The sequence below is a fragment of the Anser anser genome, assembly GCF_964211835.1.
Source record: "Anser anser genome assembly, chromosome: Z".
Classification (NCBI taxonomy): domain Eukaryota; kingdom Metazoa; phylum Chordata; class Aves; order Anseriformes; family Anatidae; genus Anser; species Anser anser.
Genome location: NC_139723.1, coordinates 55,704,660 through 55,727,159, shown reverse-complemented (window position 1 = coordinate 55,727,159; position 22,500 = coordinate 55,704,660). Strand labels below are relative to the sequence as shown.

At 40.0% G+C, this 22,500-nt stretch overlaps 1 protein-coding gene across 24 annotated transcripts in view; it reads right to left on the bottom strand.

Annotated features, from left to right (window-relative positions):
- PTPRD (protein tyrosine phosphatase receptor type D) overlaps positions 1–22,500 on the bottom strand; it is a 1,402,037-nt gene that overhangs the window by 822,592 nt on the left and 556,945 nt on the right. For all 24 annotated transcript variants that reach the window (XR_014576765.1, XR_014576766.1, XR_014576767.1 and 21 more), the window contains one exon: positions 21,900–21,948. The gene's annotated coding sequence lies outside the window, so the exon portion shown is untranslated. The remainder of the gene's footprint in view (positions 1–21,899; positions 21,949–22,500) is intronic.

Sequence of the window (22,500 nt, the reverse complement as noted above, 5' to 3'; positions counted from 1 at the left end):
ACAAGTATCTGAAGTGTGAGAGACAGAGGGATTTGGCCAACCTCTTTTCAGTGGTGTGTGGGGATAGGACAAGGGGCAATGGCCACAAAATGGAGCACAGGAAGTTCCGCACCAACATGCGAATGAACGTCTTCACAGTGAGGGTGACGGAGCACTGGAACAGGCTGCCCAGGGATGTTGTGGAGTCTTGTCCTGGTTCCAGTTAGGACAGAGTTAATTTTTCCTCATAGTAGCTGGTAGGGTGCTATGTTTTGGATTAGGATGAGAAGAGCGCTGATAACATGTTGATGTTTTAATTGTTGCAGAGCAGTGTTTACACCAGGCCAAGGACTTTTCGGCTTCTCGCTCTGTCCTGCCAGCGAGCAGGCTAGGGGTGCAGCAGGAGCTGGGAGGGGACAGACCAAGGACAGCTGACCCAAACTGGCCAAAGGGGTATTCCATACCATCTGACGTCATGCTAAACAATATATAGGGGTGGCTGGCTGGGGTTGGGGGGCCGGCTGCTTGGGGATAGGCTGGGCATCGGTCAGCAGGTGGTGAGCAATTGCATTGTGCATCACTTGTTTCTTACACATTATTATTAATACTATTATCATTATCACTATTATTATTATTGTTATTATTATATTCCTGTCTTAATAAACTGTCTTTATCTCAACTCACAGGCTTCACTTTCCCGTTTCTCTCCCCCATCCCAGAGAGGGAGGGGGGAGGGTGAGCGAACGGCTGTGTGGTGTTTAGCTGCCAGCCGGGTTAAACCACAACAAGTCTCCTTCTCTGGAGATATTCAAGGCCTGTCTGGACGCCTACTTGTGCAACCTGCTCTAGGGAAACTACTTTGGCAGGGGGGTTGGACCCTATGAGCTCTTGAGGTCCCTTCCAACCCCCACAATTCTGTGATTCTGTGATTCTTCTATAGCTATCACTGCGTTCCTGTCTCCAACGCATTAGCTTATCTGGTTTAAACCTACCCAACTACTCTTTGGCAGTTGCAAAACTGGAGCAATCTTGACTGTGGACTAGCAATTACATACACTTAGTGTCTTTACTTAATCTTTACTTACATAAACCTACATATATGAACTTGCAGCCTTTGGTAAACTACTGCAAGAACATGAATGACAAGGGATAAAAAATACACATTTTAAAAGAGTTGTATAAATAATGTCTACTTCATCTGTTATTGTAAAAAGCATTCAAGATGTGCATTCAGTTATGTATATAAAAAACATCAAATCTGCAACACTCTATATATATGATAATAACAGTGCTCACCAAGTCAAATATCACTCATCAAATAAAAAAGATTCACTGATTGCTTAGCATGTTCCTAGGTCATTTTTACCAGTGAAATGGGACAGAAACACACCATAGCAACCTTTACATATTTTATATATATTTTACATTCAATAAATTATGTTGTAAATACTTTCAGCATATCTAAGTGCAAAGAAACTTAGGTCATGTATACTAAGGTCACGTATAAATACAGAAGGAAGAAAATCATAAGAAATAGTAGTTAAATGGCATTAAACTCATTCTCTCTAACTCTATAACTGAAAATTGTAATGGCAGTGCAAAGGATTAGGGTATTCTAACCTTGATGTTTTTGTTTAATTTTAAAATCATTAAAGAGCAAATTAAATTTTGACCTAAACTTTTCATACAACCCTCATTTAAGATATTTGCTTCCTAGTTTCTTGAATAATTAATTAGAATATTAAAGTTTCTTACTTAAAGAAACTAACAATTAGTTGCTGGTAAGTGTTAGAATAACAAGGTATACTAGGGTTGAGCTCCACAGGCTTTTCTACCAACTGTTTAGAGCTGTGAGTCTCTCCAGATGGAGCAATTTCACGATAGTGATATCTTCTTGATTATGCATTTATTTGGCTATAGTTTTGAAATTCTTCCTTCTACTACTACCCTTTCCCACATTCTGCAGTCAAACACAATCTAGAGTGAAAAGCAATCACATCTTCAAAGAAGTTGAGGAAGATGTTTAAAGGGTTAAGAGTCTAACAAGAGTTTTGCTTAATACTTATCACCACTTTGTATCTTCCAGGTACCATCTATGAGAAAACTGACAATCAAACTGAAAAAAACAATGTCTGTTGAGAAGAAATTACTTGTAAAAAATACCTTTGGAAATTAACGCTAACATACAACAGCACTGAGTAGAAGGCATGAGAAAAGCCACTCAAAAATGTAAGGGAGGAGTAAAGAAAAAAAACACAGACATAAAAACAATGCTGCCTAACTGCATTAGGAATTTTCTATTTAATGGAATCCCTATGATTCTGGTAGGTGCATCGTAGTACCTGTGCAGTGCCATGAGTCAGCAGGGACACACACACAGAACTTGAAATACATGGAAAAATGAGGCATACAGGCCTTCTGTTAATGGTGTTATTTCACTGTATATTCAGAATAAATAACACAGGAATACAGGGAAATAGAACCCTACTTAAGAAATGTTTGCTTTTCAGGATTATATATATACAGGGAACAACAGATTATTGAATGAACTGGGACTACTGAGAGGACTATTTTGCCTCAGTCTTCACTGGCAGTCAGGCTTCCCACATCTCTTGAAACACTGAATCTCTAGGTGAGGCCTGGGGGAGAAAACACCCTCCCACTGTAAGTGAAGAACATGTTTGAGACCACCTGGTGAAGAAGGTACAAGTCTATGGGGCTCAATGACACGCATCCCGGGACCCTGAGGGAACTGGCTGATGTAGTCACCAAGCTACTCTCCACCATATTTGAAAAGTCATGGCAGTCAGGCAAAGACCCCAGTGACTGGAAAAAGGGAAACATCACTCCCATTATTAAAAAAGGTAGAAAGGGGGACCCTGGGAACTACAGACTGGTAAGCCTCACTTCTGTGCCTGGCAAGATCATGGAATGGATCCTCCCAGAAGCAACGTCAAGGCACACGCAGGACAAAGAGGTGATCCGAGACAGCCAGCATGGCTTCACCAAGGGCAAATCATGCCTGACCAATCTGGTGGCCTTCTACAGTGGTGGCTACTTCATGGAAAGCTACATCTAGGAAAGACTGAATAATGTCATCTACCTGGACTTCGGTAAGGCCTTTTACACAGTCTCACATGACATCCTGATCTCCAAATTGGAGACATACAGATTTGAAGGGTGGACCATCCAATGGATGGCTTGACGGCTGCACCCAGAGAGTTGTGGTCAATGTCTCTATATCCAGGTGCAGGCCAGTGATGAGTGGCGTCCCTCAGGGGACTGTCTTGGTACTGGTGCTGTTTAATAACTTTATCAGTGGCATAGACAATGGGATCAAGCGCAGCCTCAGTAAGTTTGCAGGTGACACCAGGCTGTGAAGAATGAAGAAATGCCATCCAAACGGACCTGGGCGAACTTGAGAAGCAGGCCCACATGAACCTCACAAGGTTCAACAAGTCCATGCGTAAGATGTTGCACCTGGATCAGGGCAATCCCAGACATGAGTACAGACTGGGAGAAGAGATCATTGAGAGCAGCCCTGCAGAGAAGGACTTGGGGGTTCTGGTGGATGGAAAGCTCAGCATGAGCCAGCGATGTGTGCTTGCAGCCCCGAAGACCAAATGGCATCCTGGGCTGCAACAACAGAGGCATGGCCAGCAGGTCAAGGGAGGTGATTGTCCCCTTCTACTCTGCCCTTGAGAGGCCCCACTTGGAGTACTTGCTCCAGATCTGGGACCCCAAGAACAAGAAGGACACAGACCTGTTAGAGCAGGTCCAGAGGAGGGGCAAAGGATGATCAGAGGGCTGGAGCACCTCTCCTATGAAGAAAGGCTGAGAGAGTTGGAGATGTTCAGTCTCGAGACAAAAAGGTTCTGGAGACATCTCATTGCTACCTTTCAGTACCTAAACGGGGCTTATGAAAAAGATGGAGAGTGACATTTTTGCACAGGCAAATAGTGATGGGACAAGAAGGAATGGTTTTAAACTACAAGAAGGGAGATTTAGATTAGATGTTAGGAGGAAATTCTTTACTCAGAGGGTGGTGAGGCACTGGAACAGGTTGCCCAGAGAGGTTGTGGATGCCCCATCCCTGGTGGTGTTCAACACCAGGTTGGATGAGGCCCTGGGCAACCTGATCTTGTGGATGGCATCCCTGACCACGGCAGCGGGGTTGGAGCTAGACGATCTTTCAGGTCCCTCACAACTGAAGCCATCAGCAGAGTCCTCATGGTCTCTGAAGAAAGTAATTTCCAAATTTACCCGTAGTTATTGGGCTGAATGGGTTGTTTTACTGTCTTTTAATCTGTGCATAGCCATTTTTACCCAACATGCTTTGTGCACAAGGCATCATGACAAATCTTGTGTCATCCTTCTGCACAGATTAATAACTACAGTCTTGTGGAACATCAGTTATGAGAGAATTAGATCTGTACTTAATAAGATGTAGGTTACTGTGTTGCCTCATGAGTGAATTGTGTCTTAAATATGTATTTAATACAGTACCAAGTATGGTCCATATAAAGTTGCAGTGTCACACTCCTTTAGTGATTTAATTTAGGAGAAACTTCTTTACTGAAAGGGTTGTGTGGCATTGGAATAGGCTGTCCAGGGAAGTGGTTAAGTCACCATCCCCGGAGGTCTTCAAGAAACACGTAGATTTAGAACATAGTAGCATGGTTTAGTGGTAGACTTTAGCATTAGGGTAAAGGTTGGACTAGGTAGTCTTAAGAGATCTTTTCTGGCCTGAATGATTCTGTGATTCTATGAGTCTTATGCTTCTACTTTGCATTTGAGCATTTATTTTCTATTTAAATAGGGTTACTGAGCTAAAACAAAGTGGGAGAGTAGTTTCTACTCCATCTAGTAAGGTACTTCTTGAGACCCATCACTGTAACACCTTTCATAGTGAAAGAGAGCTTCCTGAGAGCAATAATAATCAATCATAACAGACTCAACCACTGAAGCAAGAACATAATTCAGAGTTATTCACTACCCGTATATGCTCTATTTCCTTTACTAATTAGTAAAGGATTGCTTTGGTTAGAAAGGAACATGGAGGTTGCATGGCACAGCCTCATAATGGTCTGATATATTTTTACATATTTTTGCATTTGAGAGAACAGGTTCACCTGCCCCAAAGGAGGACAGCAGAAAGTTGCTGTAACAGAAATAGGAAAATAACATAGTTTTAGGGTTACAATGTGGACAAGAGTGGTTACTGGTTGTTTGTCATACCTGGAAGTTTGTCATACCTGGAAGTGCCAGAGAAACACTGCAAACTCTATTTTTCACAATCTTTATCTACATTTTTTCTTTTATTTGTTTGCTTGCTTATTTCCTTGTTTACCACTATTTGGTAGTACCAAAAGGAAGTTAGAAAGGAAGATGAGCCTTGTGTCTGTTTAAATCTAACAAAAAGTGGACAAATCTGGTACTCATTCTGCTGGAGGTAAAGGAGCTCACTAAAAAGAAGATTTTGAGACATGTCTGCACACTGATGTAGATCAGCTTCGTTGATGTTGTGGGTGAGGAAGAAAGAGTCAAGCTGCAGGCTCCAAAAACCTTTCAGAAACAAGCACCTTGTGTTGGAATGCATCATACCAATGAATGTTATCTCAGTTTTAAAATGCCCTGCTTTCAGAAAGCAAATACAAGGGAAATGGGAAGAAGGGAAACAACTTTTTTCTTTTTTTTTTTTTTCAATTTACCTCTCCTGCCTGATAACACAGGTCACAAAGGTTAGAGAAGATCCACATTAAATCTATTCCATGGGCATTTTATGATCTTCTGTACACATTAAACATGCATGTTTAAATACATTTTCCATATCCAAGTATTTGAGCACTTTTATGGCATTATTTCCCTGTCAACAGTAAAAACTACAGTATCATTACATAAAAACAGCAAAACACATTGTACTCTACATATCAAATCATGAAGAAAGACGAATAAATTACTTAAAACAGCAGTAAGTTTCATACCATGATTCCTGTAAGTTTATCAGAAAATGTAATTCAAATTAAATCTCAACTGGAGAGATATATTTCTATGGAGAGAGTTATATTTAATGTAGATTAGCAAATAGATCCAACTTTATCTAGAGAAGGCGGTGTTTACATTTCAAAGGGAGCCCAGGAATACAGAATTAATTCTTATTATGACAAATATGAATTTGCCATAATGAAGGCAACCAGAGGAACAACAGAAATCTAAAATACAGTGATGTTATTACATAAATCTGTAAAATATTAGACTATGTTTAAAGTTTCTAGATATAGATGAACATAAAGGGATCTGCAGTGCTGCAGTCAAAAATATAAAAAGAATCAAAATATTTTCTAGTTTTTCAAACAGCTTTTCCATAGAAAGTAAGCATGCTCTCAGATGTATGGAAAAGGAGAATATACTTTTGAGACTGACAGCTATGGAGAACTCCAAAGAAATGTAATTCGGAGGAATGACAAAAAGAAAACTTGACAGAAATTAGAACAGTATGACAAAATACATCTCTAAATAACTTAGTTAAATAGTGAATGAATTCTTTCCAAAGGACTTCAAAATAATCTGGAAGATTTTTTTTAATTGCACCCAAATACCAAAGGCAACCTTTGAAACTCAGTTATTAAATTCCATAGGAGTTTCCTCCTACAGGTTACTGTAGATGATGCACATCATTGTAGCCTTCTGTTTAGCAAAGGAAGTAGTCCTATGCACTTTGGATTCCAATAAGAATTGCTGTCCAAAATTATAAGCAGATGCTGTGCCCAGCAGAGTAGGGGAGTGAGAAAGTCCTGCCAATGACTCTGGGTATATTATGTCTCAGCAGTGACTGGTGATAACAGTGGACAGATATAGCCAAGGTATCAGATACTGCTGTAATCCCAAATGCATCCCAGAATGAGCCTTCAGATAGCAGACCTTATGAAAAACTCAGTGACACAGGAACTTCACATTGCCTCAGTGTGCCTATTAGTCTCTCTCTTCTAAACTTCTCAGGAAAGACAGCAGTACAGACAACAAACAGCTTTCCCTAAAGACTATCTGCCTTCACCAGACGTCTGTCAGTGATGTGAATTTCAACAAACATTCCCAGATTCTTGCACTTCTAAAACTTCATACAGTTTAAAAAGAGATATAGAAAGTCATAGAATCATAGATGGTTTAGGCTGGAAGAGACTTGAAAGATCATCTACGTGCAACCCCCCTGCCATGCGGAGGGACACCTCCCACTAGATCAGGTTTCCCAAGGCCCCATCGAGCCTTGTCTTGAACGTTTCCAGGGATGGTACATTCACGGCTTCTCTGGGTAACCTCTTTTAGTGCCTCACTACCCTCTGAGTAAATAATTTCTTCTTTATATCTAATCTAAACCTACCATCTTTCAGTTTAATACCATTACCTCTTTTCCTATCGCTGCACTCCCTGGTAAGAGTTCCTTCCCATCTTTTCTCTAGGCGCCCTTAAAATACTGTAAGTCACAGAATCACAGAATCATCTAGGTTGGAAGAGACCTCCAAGATCACCCAGTCCAACCTCTGACCTAACACTAACAAGTCCTCCACTAAGCCATATCACTAAGCTCTACATCTAAACGTCTTTTAAAAACCTCCAGGGATGGTGACAAGCACTTCCCTGGGCAGCCCATTCTAATGCCTAACAAACCTTTCAGTAAAGAAGTTTTTCCTAATATCCAACTTAAATCTACCCTTGCGCAACTTTAGCCCATTCCCCCTCGTCCTGTCACCAGGCACGTGGGAGAATAGACCAACCCCCACCTCGCTACAGCCTCCTTTAAGGTACCTGTAGAGAGCAATAAGGTCGCCCCTGAGCCTCCTCTTCTCCAGGCTGAACAACCCCAGCTCCCTCAGCCGCTCCTCATAAGACTTGTTCTCCAGACCCCTCACCAGCTTGGTCGCCCTTCTCTGGACTCTCTCAAGCACCTCCATGTCCTTCTTGTAGCGAGGGGCCCAAAACTGAACACACTACTCGAGGTGCGGCCTCACCAGAGCCAAGTACAGGGGAACAATCACTCCCCAGGCCCTGCTGGCCATACTGTTTCTGATACAAGCCAGGATGCCCTTGGTCTTCTTAACCACCTGAGCACACTGCTGGCTCATATTCAGCCGACTATCAACCAATACTCCCAGGTCCTTCTCTGCCAGGCAGCTTTCTAACCACTCATCTCCCAGCCTGTAGCACTGCTTGGGGTTGTTTTGCCCCAGGTGCAGGACCCGGCACTTGGCCTTGTTGAACTTCATACAGTTGGCCTCAGCCCATTGGTCCAGCACAGATGGCCTCAGCCCATTGGTCCAGCAAGTTATTACAGACTATCTCTGTACACGGCAAGAGAATCAATATGATCCGTTACTTTTAAACTAAAGAAAAATATATATTTTTTGTGCAATAGTAATGAAAGTCCAGATGATATTCTAAGAATGTTCTAATCTTGCTCTTTTAGAACTCCACCACATCATTAAAAGGTTTCTGAGACTGAAAGGGTAGGGAAAGGGAAGGGGCAGGGGCAGGGAAGGGGAAGGGGAAGGGGAAGGGGAAGGGGAAGGGGAAAGGAGGAGAAGGTGTTGAGTTCTGCTCAGCTATGCAATGAAATCTCATCTATTTTATCACCTCAAGAATTACCTATGTTCTATTGAAAGCCTTTCGCAGACCTAAATATGCTTTTAAGATTTTTTCTACCAATGCATGTTACTTTTTTTTTCCACCTAATTCCTCATTATCAATGAAATGATTTAACAAAAGCCTAATCTTGATCTCCAAGTACACCCATAGTCTAAAAAAATAACAGATTTTAGTTCAGATACAAACCTTGATAAAGACCGATAGGGTTATCAGCAGTCAAAAGGATAAGTGATAGTACATAAAGTACATAAACTTGATATTGTAGAGGGAAGAAAAACTAAGACAAAAATAAAATTATATCTTAGAAGTTGCATACTCCCATTGAGTCTGTGCATTCAGATACCTTGTAAGGCAAACCCTATGTAATTTACCAATATACAAACATGACTGAACTGGAAGGAGATGGAAAAAAGAGATTGTACTTGAAGAAATTGCTAATACTATGGAAAGAATATAACTTCCACTTCACACGTCTATAGATATACCTGTTCTAGCATGTGACATATTTCGCTTTCAGTTCAGTTTAGTTTTGAAATTACATTATAAATTTTTAATGATTTTGGTTTAGAGCCGCAACATTATTTTAGAATTCTCTAAAAGAAGTTGAATTTGATACATAACAAAACATAAGAAATTTTACTCAGTCTCTTTAGTATTCAGCTTATTTTATTGATTTAGTAAATAATATTTTAGTTACTCAGTTTATATAATAAAGTCTAAAACTGTAACAATTTCAATGGTTTGAGATTTCTCTATTCTCTTTATTCACTTTTCCACTTCAGTGTATCACAGTGAGATGAATGGAACTGACAGTCTGACGGACTGAAGCTGGAGGCTATTTTAGAATAAAAATTACTTAAACCACCAGTAGAAAATTCATGCTGAGCCACATGTATCTTTGACCTAAGAGTTCTAGATTTTACATTGTTACATGGTGCTCTTTAACATGTTTAATAAAATAACTAATTATTTTTAAGTGGAACTCATTATTATTATTACTATTATTAATATTATTATTAGAATCATAGAATGGATAGGTTGGAAAAGACCTCTAAGATCATCAAGTCCAATTATCAACCTAGCACTGCGAAATCTACAACGAAACCATGACCATTCCTCAAGTCAAAGAGAGGAGAGAGTGAAGAGAGTCAGAAGAAGACTGGAACAGGCTGTATTCAGTGGTGCCCTGTCACAGGAAAATAGTCAATGGTCACAAAAGCACAGCACATCTTTTGAGCAATCCACTTCAAGAGATAGATGGACATACTGGAGTTAGCCCAGTGAAGGGACAAAGAGACTTTAGCATCTGTCATATGAGGAGAGGCTGAGAGAGCTAAGAGAACCTAAAGAAGAGAAACCTCAGAGGGATCTCACAGAATCATAGAATCCTTTAGGTTAGAAAAGACCTCTAAGATCATCTAGTCCGATCATTAACTTAGCACTGCCAAATCTACAATAAAACCATGTCCCTAAGCATCACTTCTACATGTCTTTTGAATACCTCCAGGGATGGTGACTCAACTGCTTCCCGGGGCAGCCTCTTCCAATGCCTCACAACCTTTTCAGTGAAGAAGTCTTTCCTAATATCCAACCTAAACCTTCCCTGGTGCAGCTTGAGGTCATTTCCTCTTGTCCTATCACTTGTTGCTTGAGAGAAGAAACTGACCCCTACCGTGCTACAACCTCCTCCAAGGTAGTTTACAGATTCACAGATTTCTCTAGGTTGGAAGAGACCTCAAGATCATCGAGTCCAACCTCCGACCTAACACTAAGTACTCCACTAAACCATATCCCTAAGCTCTACATCTAAACGTCTTTTAAAGACCTCCAGGGATGGTGACTCCACCACCTCCCTGGGCAGCCCGTTCCAATGCTTAATAACCCTTTCGGTAAAGAAGTACTTCCTAACATCCAACCTAAAACTCCCCTGTCGCAACTTTCACCCATTCCCCCTCGTCCTGTCACTAGGCACGTGGGAGAATAGACCAACCCCCACCTCTCTACAGCCTCCTTTCAGGTAACTGTAGAGAGCGATGAGGTCGCCCCTGAGCCTCCTCTTCTCCAGGCTGAACAAGCCCAGCTCCCTCAGCCGCTCCTCGTAAGACTTGTTCTCCAGACCCCTCACCAGCTTGGTCGCCCTTCTCTGGACTCGCTCGAGCACGTCCATGTCCTTCCTGTAGCGAGGGGCCCAAAACTGAACACAGTACTTGAGGTGCAGCCTCACCAGAGCTGAGTACAGGGGCACAATCACTTCCCTCGACCTGCTGGCCACACTGCTTCTTATACAGGCCAGGATGCCGTTGGCCTTCTTGGCCACCTGGGCACACTGCTGGCTCATATTCAGCCGACTATCCACCAATACTCCCAGGTCCTTCTCGGCCAGGCAGCTTTCCAGCCACTCATCTCCCAGCCTGTAGCTCTGCTTGGGGTTGTTGCAGCCCAGGTGCAGGACCCGGCACTTGGCCTTGTTGAACTTCATGCAGTTTGACCTCAGCCCATCGGTCCAGCCTATCCAGATCCTCCTGTAGAGCCTTCCTGCCCTCGAGCAGATCGACACACGCACTTAGCTTGGTGTCGTCTGCAAACTTACTGAGGGTGCACTGGACGCCCTCATCCAGATCATCAATAAAGATATTAAAGAGGACCGGCCCCAGTACCGAGCCCTGGGGGACTCCACTAGTGACCGGCCTCCAACCAGATTTGACTCCATTCACCACAACTCTCTGGGCCCGGCCATCCAGCCAGTTTCTAACCCAGCGAAGCGTACGCCAGTCCAAGCCCCGAGCAGCCAGTTTCTCGAGGAGAATGTTGTGGGGAACGGTGTCAAAAGCCTTACTGAGGTCAAGGTAGACCACGTCCACAGCCTTTCCCTCATCCACCAAGCGCGTCACTTGGTCATAGAAGGAGATCAGGTTCGTCAAGCAGGACCTGCCTTTCATAAACCCATGCTGACTGGGCCTGATCGCCTGCTTGCCCTGCAAGTGCCGCGTGATGACCCTCAAGATAATCTGCTCCATGAGCTTCCCCGCCACTGAGGTCAAACTGACAGGCCTATAGTTCCCCGGGTCTGCCCTCCGGCCCTTCTTATAGATGGGCGTCACATTGGCTAGCCGCCAGTCAACCGGGACCTCCCCCGATAGCCAGGACTGCCTAGTTGTAGAGAGTGAGAAGGTTTCCCCTCAGCCTCTTCTTCTCTAGGCTAAATAACCTGTTCCCTCAGACGCTCCTCATTAAGACTTGTCTCCAGACTCTTCACCAGCTTTGTTGCCCTTCTTTGGACATGCTCCAGCACTTCAATGTCCTTCATGTAGTGAGGGGCCCAGACCTGAACACAGTATATTTGAAGTGCAGCCTCACCAGAGTTGAGTACAGGTGGACAATCACTTCCCTAGTCCTGTTGGCCACACTATTTCTGATATAAGCCAGGATGCTGTTGGCCTTCTTGTCCACCTGAGCACCCTGCTGGCTCATATTCAGCCAGCTATCAACCAATATTCCCAGCCCTCTTTCCACTGGGCAGTTTTCCAGACATTCTTCCCCCAGCCTGTAGTATTGCATGGGGTTGTTGTGCCCCAAGTGTAGGACCCGGCACTTAGCCTTGCTGAACTTCATACAGTTGGCCTTGGCCCATTGATCCAGTCTATCCAGATCCCTTTGTAAAGGCTTCCCACCCTCAAGCAGATTAACACTCCTGCCCATCTTGGAGTCATCTGCAAACTTACTGAGGGTGCCCTTGATCCCCTTGTCTGGGCTATTGCTAAAGATATTTAAGAGAACTGGCCCCAGTACTGAGCCCTGGAGGACACCACTAGTGACCAGCCTACAACTCAATTCTATTCACCACACCTCTTTGGGTCCTGCCACCCACCCATTTTTTTACCAAGCAAAGCACATGCCTGTCCAAGCCATGAGCAGTCAATTTATCCAGAAGAATGCTGTAGGAATTGCTGTCAAAATCTTTCCTGAAGCCTAGGTAGACAACATCCACAGTCTTTCTTTCAGCCACTAAGGGCGTCACCTTGACATAGAAGGAGATCAAGCTAGTCAAGCATGATATACGTTTTATAAACTCATGCTGCATGGGCCAGATCACTTGGTTGTCCTGTATATACTGTATAATTGCACTCAAGACGATCTGCTCCATAACTGTTCTGAGTACCAAAGTCTGACTGTGGTTTCCTGGATCGTTATTCTGGTCTTTTTTGTAGATGGGCATCTCACTTGCTAGCTGCCAGTCAACTGGGACCTTCCCTGATAGTCAGGATGGCTGACAAATGATGGAAAGCAGCTCTGTAAGCACTTCTGCCAGCTCCTTCGTTACCCTTAGGTAGATCCCATCTGGCCCCATAGACGTGTACATCTAAGTGGCGTAGCTTAGATATATCTAAGTGGTGTAGCAGGTCACTAATCATTTCATCTTGGATTACGAGGGCTTCATTCTGCTCTTCATCCCTATCTAACAGCACAGGTGGCTTAGTACTCAGGGAACAACTAGGCTTTCTACTAAAAAATTAGGTAATAGGCACTATCTCAGCCTTTTCCTGATCCCTTGTCACTGATTTTTCCCCCACATCCTACAAAGCCTGGAGATTCTCCTTAGTCCTCCTTTTCTTATTTACATATTTATAAAAACATTTTTTTATTGTCCTTAACAGCAGTAGCCAGACTGAGTTCCAGTTGTGCTTTGGCCCTTCTAATTTTCTCCCTGCACAGCTTCATATCTCTGTAGTCCTCCTGAGTGGCCTGCACCTTATTCCATAGGTTGTAAACATTCTTTTTCTTCCTGAGCTCTAGTCAAAGCTTTTTGTCCAGCCAAGCTGGTCTTCTTCACAGACAGCTCAACTTCAGACACATGGGGACAGCCTGCTCCTGTGCCATTATGATTTTTTTCTTGAAGAATATCTAGCTTTCCTGGACTCCTCTGCCTGTCAGGACTGCCTCCCAAGGGACTCTGTCAACTAGGCTCCTAAATAGGCCAAAGTCTGCCCTCCAGAAGTCCAAGGTGGCAGTTCTGCTAACCCCCTCTTTACATTTCCAAGAATCAAGACCTCTATTAATTCATGATTGCTATGCCCAAGACAGCCTGCAACCTTCACACAATCAAGAAGTCCTTCTCTGTTTACAACAGAAGGTTCAGTGGGGTGCCTTCCCTAGTTGTGTCACTCACCAGCTGTGTCAGAAAGTTATCTTCCACATGTTCCAGAAAGTTCCTAGACTGTTTCTTCTCTGCTGTATTTTCAGCAGACATCTGGTAAGTTGAAGGCCCCCACAAGAACAAGGGCTATCAATTATGAGACATCTCTCAGATGCTTATAGAATTAGACTTGCATTGCATTTAGTTGTATATTTATTTACACAATATTTATAAGTGATTTTCTCTCCCAATAAAAATTCTATCAGAGTTTACTGGAATATCAGAGTTTACTGGACTCTTTGGCAAGTTATATAAATGAATGCACTGTCTACATCTCTTTGAAAGTCTACATCTTTTTCCCTGTCTTTGTTTATGAAGTGAATCATATATTTTTGCACCCAGTCCTAAATGGACTGGACAAAATTTTGTTTCAACCTATGTAATTTTTCTGTTTCATTTCTATGCAGCTTTTTGCACAAAATCACAGGAAAAAAGAAAAAAAAACCTCTTCCACGTAACACACACAAAAAACTTCCATGAAGGAAGATGGGAATTTTTTATCTTTTTATCCATTAGAACTAGAATTAATTCCATGAATTCCCAAGAGAATGTTAATGACATACTTTCTTATACCTCCCAAAATAAATTTTGAAGAGCAACCATAACTCCATACAAAAGGGAGGCAGGGAGGAGGAGGGGAGAGGGCATATGGTGGTGGTGGTGTTTTTTCTGCTATTTCACCAAACTCATAGTAATTCGACAAATTTGAGATGGTGTCCTCACAGATCAGCACATTGCCTACTCAGGTGATACTTTTTAACCCGAATACTATTTTACAAATTTTGCTTATTTCAAGAGCAGAAGCAAGATGAAGATGAAAAAGCAGGATTTTATCCCATGAAGCCTATGTCCAATAACCATTAGCAGTCTAAATACAAGTGTATTTTTTCTTTTATGTTTTCTATGTGAATTTTAAATCAACAAATCTCTGACAAACTTATGCTTTAACAGCACTTTCACTCCTGATTAAGGTAACTATTTGATCTTCATCCAAGCTGAATGCGAAATAATGAGAATTTTTTTAAAAGAGACATCAAGAAGCTGTTTAATGCTCATTTCCAATGTCTTCAGCAATAAATTTGATGCTGTATGTGGCATTTATTTTTCAGTTTCCCATACAATCCTACTGGATAAAATGTCCAGCATACAGCTAAACAAAAACATCATACGATGGGTGAGCAATTGGCTGATGGGCAGGGCTCAAAAGGTTGTGGTAAATGGGGCCACATCAGGCTGGCGGCTAGCTAGTGGGGTCCCCCAATGTTCCTTTTTAGGGCCAGTTCTCTTCAATGTTATTATAAACAATTTGGATGTAGGAGTAGAAAGTGTTTTGAGAAAATTTGCTGATGACACTAAACTTGGAGGAGTTGTTGACTCTGTTAGGGTGGAAATGCCATGCAGAGAGATCTGGACAGACCGGAGAGCTGGGCAATCACCAACCGCACGAAGTTTAACAAAAGCAAGTGCTAGGTCCTGTACCTGGGACGGGGCAACCCTGGCTATATGTACAGGCTGGGGGACGAGACACTGGAGAGCAGCCCTGAAGAGAGGGATCGGGGGATTGTTGTTGACAGCAAGCTGAATATGAGCCAGCAGTGTGACCTGGCAGCCAGGAGGGCCAACCGTATCATGGGGTGCATCAAGCACGGCGTTGCTAGTTGGTCAAGGGAAGTGATTGTCCTGCTCTACTCTGCACTGGTGCGGCCTCACTTTGAGTAATGTGTGCAGTTCTGGGCACCACAGTACAAAAAGGATGTGAAACTATTGAAGAGTGACCAGAGAAGGGCTGCAAAGAGGGTGAAGGGCCTAGAGGGGAAGATGTACAAGGAGTGGCTGAGGTCACTTGGCCTGTTCAGCCTGGAAAAGAATAGACTGAGGGGAGACCTCATCGTGGTCTACAGCTTCCTCACAATGGGGAGTGGAGGGGCACACGCCAATCTGTTCTCTTTAATGGCAAGTAATAGAAGCCACAGGAATGGAGTCCAGCTGCGACAGGGGAGGTTCAGATTGGATATCAGGAAGAGGTTCTTCATCAATAGGGTTGTCACGCACTGGAACAGACTCCCCAGGGATGTAGTCGCAGCACCAAGCCTGTCAGAGTTTAAGAAGCGTTTAGGCTGTACACTTAGTCATATGGTCTGAACAGGTGGACCTGCGTGGAGCCAGGGGTTGGACTCGATGATCCTTGTGTGTCCCTTCCAACTCAGGATATTCTATGATTCTATGATTTATAAAGCTTTTTAGATTTTATTAGGCAAATTCTTACTTCCCCTCCCTTTTTGCAGGTGAGTTGTACAGAATAATGACTCACACATTTGTTTTTATGTCCTTACAAGTCCAGTGAAAATAATTTATATTAAACAATAGGTATAAATATCTGCATACGTAAGAAGGTATAGTACATGGAGCTGTCTGACAAGGACTTCTGTGTAGCATCAAGCCCACTAGAACTGCATAGATACATGCACATACGTACAAATAGGAGTTCATTTACAGGTCAATGGCATCAATGGCAGTATTTTCTACTAGCTTTTGGGAAAGATACCTGAAGAATAATTCTCAGTTCTTTAAAAACTGAAAAAGAGTTTAAATCTGTCATTACATTATACATATATATATATAATATATATATATATACAATAAAAAAGTCCTCAATTTTATCCCCGATTCAATCTTATCATGAGTAAAGTGAGACTATATGAGTTATTAATGTTTTCTTGCAGCATTCCAACATGGTAGTACAATATATTTTGGTCCTGGGGAAAATCTTCTCTATTCAGAGGGTTAGCAGATCTCTGCATAAACAAATGGAAAAAAATTCTGCGATGTTGCATTTTAAATCATCTGTGTTTCAGATATTCAGTATCTGGATGAAAGAAACAATTTTACCTGTAACTTATAATTTACATTTCCAATTCTACATCCTTTCTCAATGTGAATAACTGAACTTACGATAAGCAGATACTGCCATAGTCTTTGAGTATAAGGATTCAGATAAATTCCCCTCTTTTCTTGTAGCCTGACAGTAGCCAATAATTGTGTTTGGTGGGATGGATATGGTTATTCAAATAAGATCAAAGATATGTAAGGAAATCAGTCTAAGAGCAATTGCTAATCCTTTAGTAATGTAGCCTCCATTGTGCCTGTTACTAGTGTTTTCTGTGTGTCCGAAAAGGCATGCATGTCACCCATTTAGTAGTTTAAATAGCATTAAATTTTGAATCAGTTTATCCAGTTGCATATGTGGCAGTATTACATCATCATTTCGTTCTTGATTGACTTCATTTAGTTTCTAACAAATACATATCTTCTCTGAACTTACAGCCCTACAACATAGTCTCTTGTTCCACACAAGATCTGAGAGCAAATTTTAAGGTGCAATTACTGGTTGCTGAGAACTATCAAAATACCTTTTATGTAGCAAAATATAACCTTCCTATTAAATCCTGAAAATTCTAGTATGGGTCTCTAGAATATATAAGAAGAGATTTAAATGTAAATTCCACTGTATGTTTAGCACCATCCACCTGAAAATTAGATCCAAGCTGCCTTTTCTTTTAAATCTCATTTTAAATTCAGAAATAATCGTACTACTGAGAGATAGAATGACATTCTTAGAGGTACAAAAGGCAAAATATTATAAGGATTTTGTAATGTTTTTCTAATAATGATTTTCCTAGACTGTTACCATCATAGAGATTTTTAATCAATATTTTCAGAGAACATACACTAGAAAATTAAAGTAGTCTTCAGTTTAAAAGCTTTTTTTTTTCATTTGAAATTTTATGCAAGCCGGTTAATATTTTATTAATTTTATTCCTTGATCAAAAACATATTTACGGAATATACTGGGTTTCAAGTAAAAGAGTTGATACTTTTTAATTGTTCAGAAAGATAGAATATGTTTCAGTATAAATAACCTTTTTTTTTTTTTTTGGTCAATATCAGAAAAGCAAAACAACCTTAGAAAAATAACACACCTCATTCTTATCCTACATCCAACCTTTTATTTGTATTGTGGCATGAGCTGCAAAGTTTTTAGTCATATTGATTCACTTACTGGTAAATTACTACTAAGAGTATTAAAATATAATTTGTTGTGTTTGTTTTTTCTGTATTGTTACAAATACCATGCTTGAAATTCACTTTTCAAGGACTTTTATTAGCTAATCACTTTCACAGGGCTTTTAAGAAAATATTGCCTATCTCATTGGAAATATGTAAATATATAGGATAAGTATATTTATCTAAGAAAATAACGCTCACACTTAAGGACTGAACAGGAGCAAATATAGAGAGAATTCACAAGGCTTAATGTATTCTTAAAAATGTGTACCATATAAGTTTGTGTTTATGTCCATCTATTCATATGTAAATTAATAATCAGCGGTAAAGATTTCCAAATACAGTGTTGTATGTGGTAAGGTTTTGCCAATGAACATATAGCCATTATCTATAATCTTACACATGGTTGTTTGTGGAACAGCATTTAGAGGAATTCAGTTAAAACAGCATTTTAAATGTACTTTTCCTGAAAATTCAATCTTTAAAATTATCCTTTTTTTTTTTTTTTTTGGTGGGCAAAGATTTATCTGTTTTTAGATTAGATTATTTTATTCTATAAAAAAGTATAGCTTATTAAATTTCTGGGATAATAAATTCTTGACCACTCTACTGATCAATGACCAAGAAAAACTAATTTCTTAAGTGCCAAGGTAATAGGCAAAAGGCTCACAAGCTGAACATGAAAAGCTTACACGGCATGCCAAATTCCTTCCTTGATATTCCTTTCACTGACATAAAATTATTGAAAATGTGAGAAAGACAACTCTGGACAGTTATCAAAATCCTATTATTTTCTTAGCATAAAGACAAATTCTTCAAAATTGCTATGGTTATCCATTGCTTTTGGCAGACTCATCTCTATTCACCCTCAATATGAGCAGGAAACAGATTTTTTGGTTTCCTCCCCTTGCACATTTAAAAGTTATCTGTAAAGGAGTACATTGCTTGTTTGATTGGCTGATTGACATTTCTTGAGGAATTTGGTCAAGGAACATGGCGACACTACATACATAAGTCTGAACGAAGTTAAAAATAAATCAAGATCTGAATTAGAAGGAGATTACTAGAAGAAAAAAAAAAGAAAAAAGAGAGAAGAAGAAATGGGGATGGGAATAAGAAATTTATTTACTACGGAAATGAATAAATATTGGGTATCGGGGGTGGCACAGACATGACTTTGACATAAGGCTAGGTAAGTTCAGTCTTATAGATTTATCTTCATCCACTGGTTCCAATTTACTAAGTTGTTTTTGCTTGTTTTTGTTTGTTTTATTTTAAACACAATTTAATTTCTTGTTTGGTTGTTGTTGTTGTTGTTTTTTAACCATGGCAAGGTGTGCAAAGTCTGTAGTGGTATTTTAATGGTGACACTCCTACTTACATTTATCCATATCCTTTTTTTTTTCTTTTTCAAGTATTTAAATAACTAAATCAAATATGTCACAAGTCTGCTTAAACTTATATCTGAAGAAAATACTGCTTTCTCTACAGGACTGGACTTCATTCCTGATTCAAACTTCACAAGAATTCTTCAAAACTTCAGTAACAGCCTATTCTAGGTCTGCTCTGGTTATCTTCATCACATATATGTAAAGAAAAAAAAAAAAAAGATGCAGGCAAATAAAACAATAAAAAATGAGGAAAAAAAAAAAAGTAGCTACAACTACAGTTTAAAAAGACCACCAGGGAGAATCCCATGTCTAATTTATATCATTTGAACACGGTCAGTTCATGCAAGGAATGAAATAAACTATCTTTCTACTTTGAACAGCTTGGAAAGATTTTATTATTGGAAATGAATACCTTTCCATAGCAGAGTTAGCAGCTGTATCTTTTAATTGCTCCAAGTATAGTAAACTTCAGTGAGCCAACATAAAAATTGGCTAGAGCTTCTTTTGTGCTGGATTTTCCCCATAATTGGTGTTTATTTCTGTTATGTTTAATTTGAATTTTTTCCCCTCACACAAAAACATATTTTACCATAGTTTTATGATAATTATTAATTAGCTAATATGGTTATCCATGTTATGGTCATGTCTCTTATATTCATAAGCACAAAGTATGGTTTAAGCTATCTTTGAAATCCTAACTTCTCAGACTATGACCTATTATTGGTTTTGTATACTTCTTTCTTCAAAAACAAAGCTTTATTATGCACGATACATACACACACATACATATTGTATGTATTATGTATATTTTATACAGCAGTTGTTAAAAAAATAAGGCAGAAATAGATTGCCATGAAGTCTATGTTAAGTAACATAATATTATAGTGAGATTTCCCTAGTGTGTTCAGTGTAATGTTTTTAAACATTGTTAATGTTTCCTCAACCACTAGACGTTAAGAAAAAGAGGCAAATATTTGTACAGATACAACTTTTGACAATATTAGTTTGCATACTCCTACAGAATTTCTCTGAGTAGAGGACCCTTACAGGAATCTAAATAAGCTTCTGCACACTCGACTATTTAGAAAAAGAATAGATTTCAAAGATTTGAAATTTAAAACTAGATTATAGACTACAATAGACACCTCAGTATCATCTACAGATCTGCAGGGAAGACTGCAGGAAGACAGATGTGATGTACAGGCTGTGAGATAGCAACATTCAACTCCACTCCTCAAAGAAAACAATCAAAAGAGAAAGAAATAATCTTACAGAAAACTGAAAGAGATCGGACAGAAACAAAGCCCACTGGACCTGCCCAAACATTGAGGAAAAAAATATTTTCTGGGAATCTTTAAAATTGATATTACCAATTCTAAATTTTAGGCTTGCACAATAAGCTTCTGAAATGAAAACCTGCCTTAAAGCTTATAGTTTGTAACTAATTAAAAAAATAATGACACAGTGAAATATATAATTATTTCTGCTATGTTGCTTTTTCAACTACTACATTCACACAGTCAGTGGAGTCATAAAACAAAGCTGACAGATCTGTTCTCCTGGGTTTAGGTTTCTACTGTCTAGGAGTGTTGTTTGCTGCCTATGTATGTGGAGCATGACAGCGATATGTGTTATACAAATAAGTTTTCCTCATGAGTTTGATCTCAAGTACATGTTAATGTTATTGTTGCTTGTTTCAGAACAAGCACTCACTTTATTCTTTTTAATATTATGAAACAAGATTAAAACACATGAGAATGTTTTGGTTCAAGCTTGTTGATCTTAATAGCCTCATGACATTACTTTTAAACTGATTTTAGCAACATACTAAAAGTCAACATACTTCATTCAAATGACATCACATTAAACATATGTTTTCCCAAAAGTCTTTGTGTATGGAAAAGAGAAAAAATTTAACTACAACAAGCACATGTTTCCAATAATTTTAGCTTTCCTTCTAACAGTTATCCATCTTTCATTGCACTTCCCAACATAGTCACATTAAACTTTTGCTAAGGGGAAACCATTTTGATAAAACACAACGTGATTATAAAGAAAGTTTTACTTCTTACCATTCCTGTCCCCTATTCATTCCAAAAGTCTGGTTTCTTACAACAGATTTAATATAAAAATCGCCATTTATATCTGGAGAAATTCTGTCCGTTTTAAAAATCATTACCTTTTGGTTCATGTTATCTATTTCACTTTGAAATTATGTCAGCTCTTGTCTTTGACGACTATATTACTAATACTCCCAAAATACGACTCAGTTAAGTTACACACATATAGCACTGATTAAATTCAGTTATATCACAATACCTTCAATTAAACTATGCTAAAAACAAGCAAACAAACAGACAAAAACCATATCATCAACAACAACAACAACAAATTTATTTTCTGGTTACTCAGGATGGAAAAAAAAAAAACACAACTTTTTCCTCTCATTCTCTTGCTGGTGGTAGTAAGATATGAATTAATGGCTGATATTACCAGCTGACATTATCATATATCTACCTGTGTATGTACATTTATATATATATTTCATGATCCAGGAAACACGCTAGAATGCAGTTCTTCACATAAATATCCAAATTCAGCAAAAAGAAATATCAAAAACAATTACTCACCCTGAGCTTGCAGGTTTGGAACTGGATCAAAAATACTCTATCCTGAGATCTAAGAAATACAAAACAAAAGCTACCTATCATCACCGGCAATGAATGGCAGGACAACAGATATACAGCAAAAGGGGTAAATGATAGTTCAGTGCTTCAAGTAATTAACATACACATATACTACAGAGAAATCAATGAGTTAAAACATTGCATGGTACACTTTGGATGTGTATTGGGTTTATATGACAAGGTTTTGGTAGTAGGGGGCTGCAGGGGTGGCCTCTGTGAGAAGAATCCAGAAGCTGCCCCACGTTAGATAAGGGCCAGTTCCAGCCAGCTCCAAATGGACCCGCCGCTGTCCAAAGCTAAGCAAATAAGCAATGTTGTTTGAGCCTCTGTGAGAGCAGATTTAAGAAAGGGGAAAACAAACAAACAAACAAAAACTGCTGCACAACAGCATCTGGGAGAGTGAGTTGTGAGAAAGAGCCCTGTAGGCACCATGGTGAGTGAAAAAGGAGGGGGAGGAGGTGCTCCAGGTGCCAGATCTGAAGTTCCCGTGCAGCCTGTGGAGAGGCCCATGGTGGAGGCAGGCTGTGACTTTGCAGCCCATGTG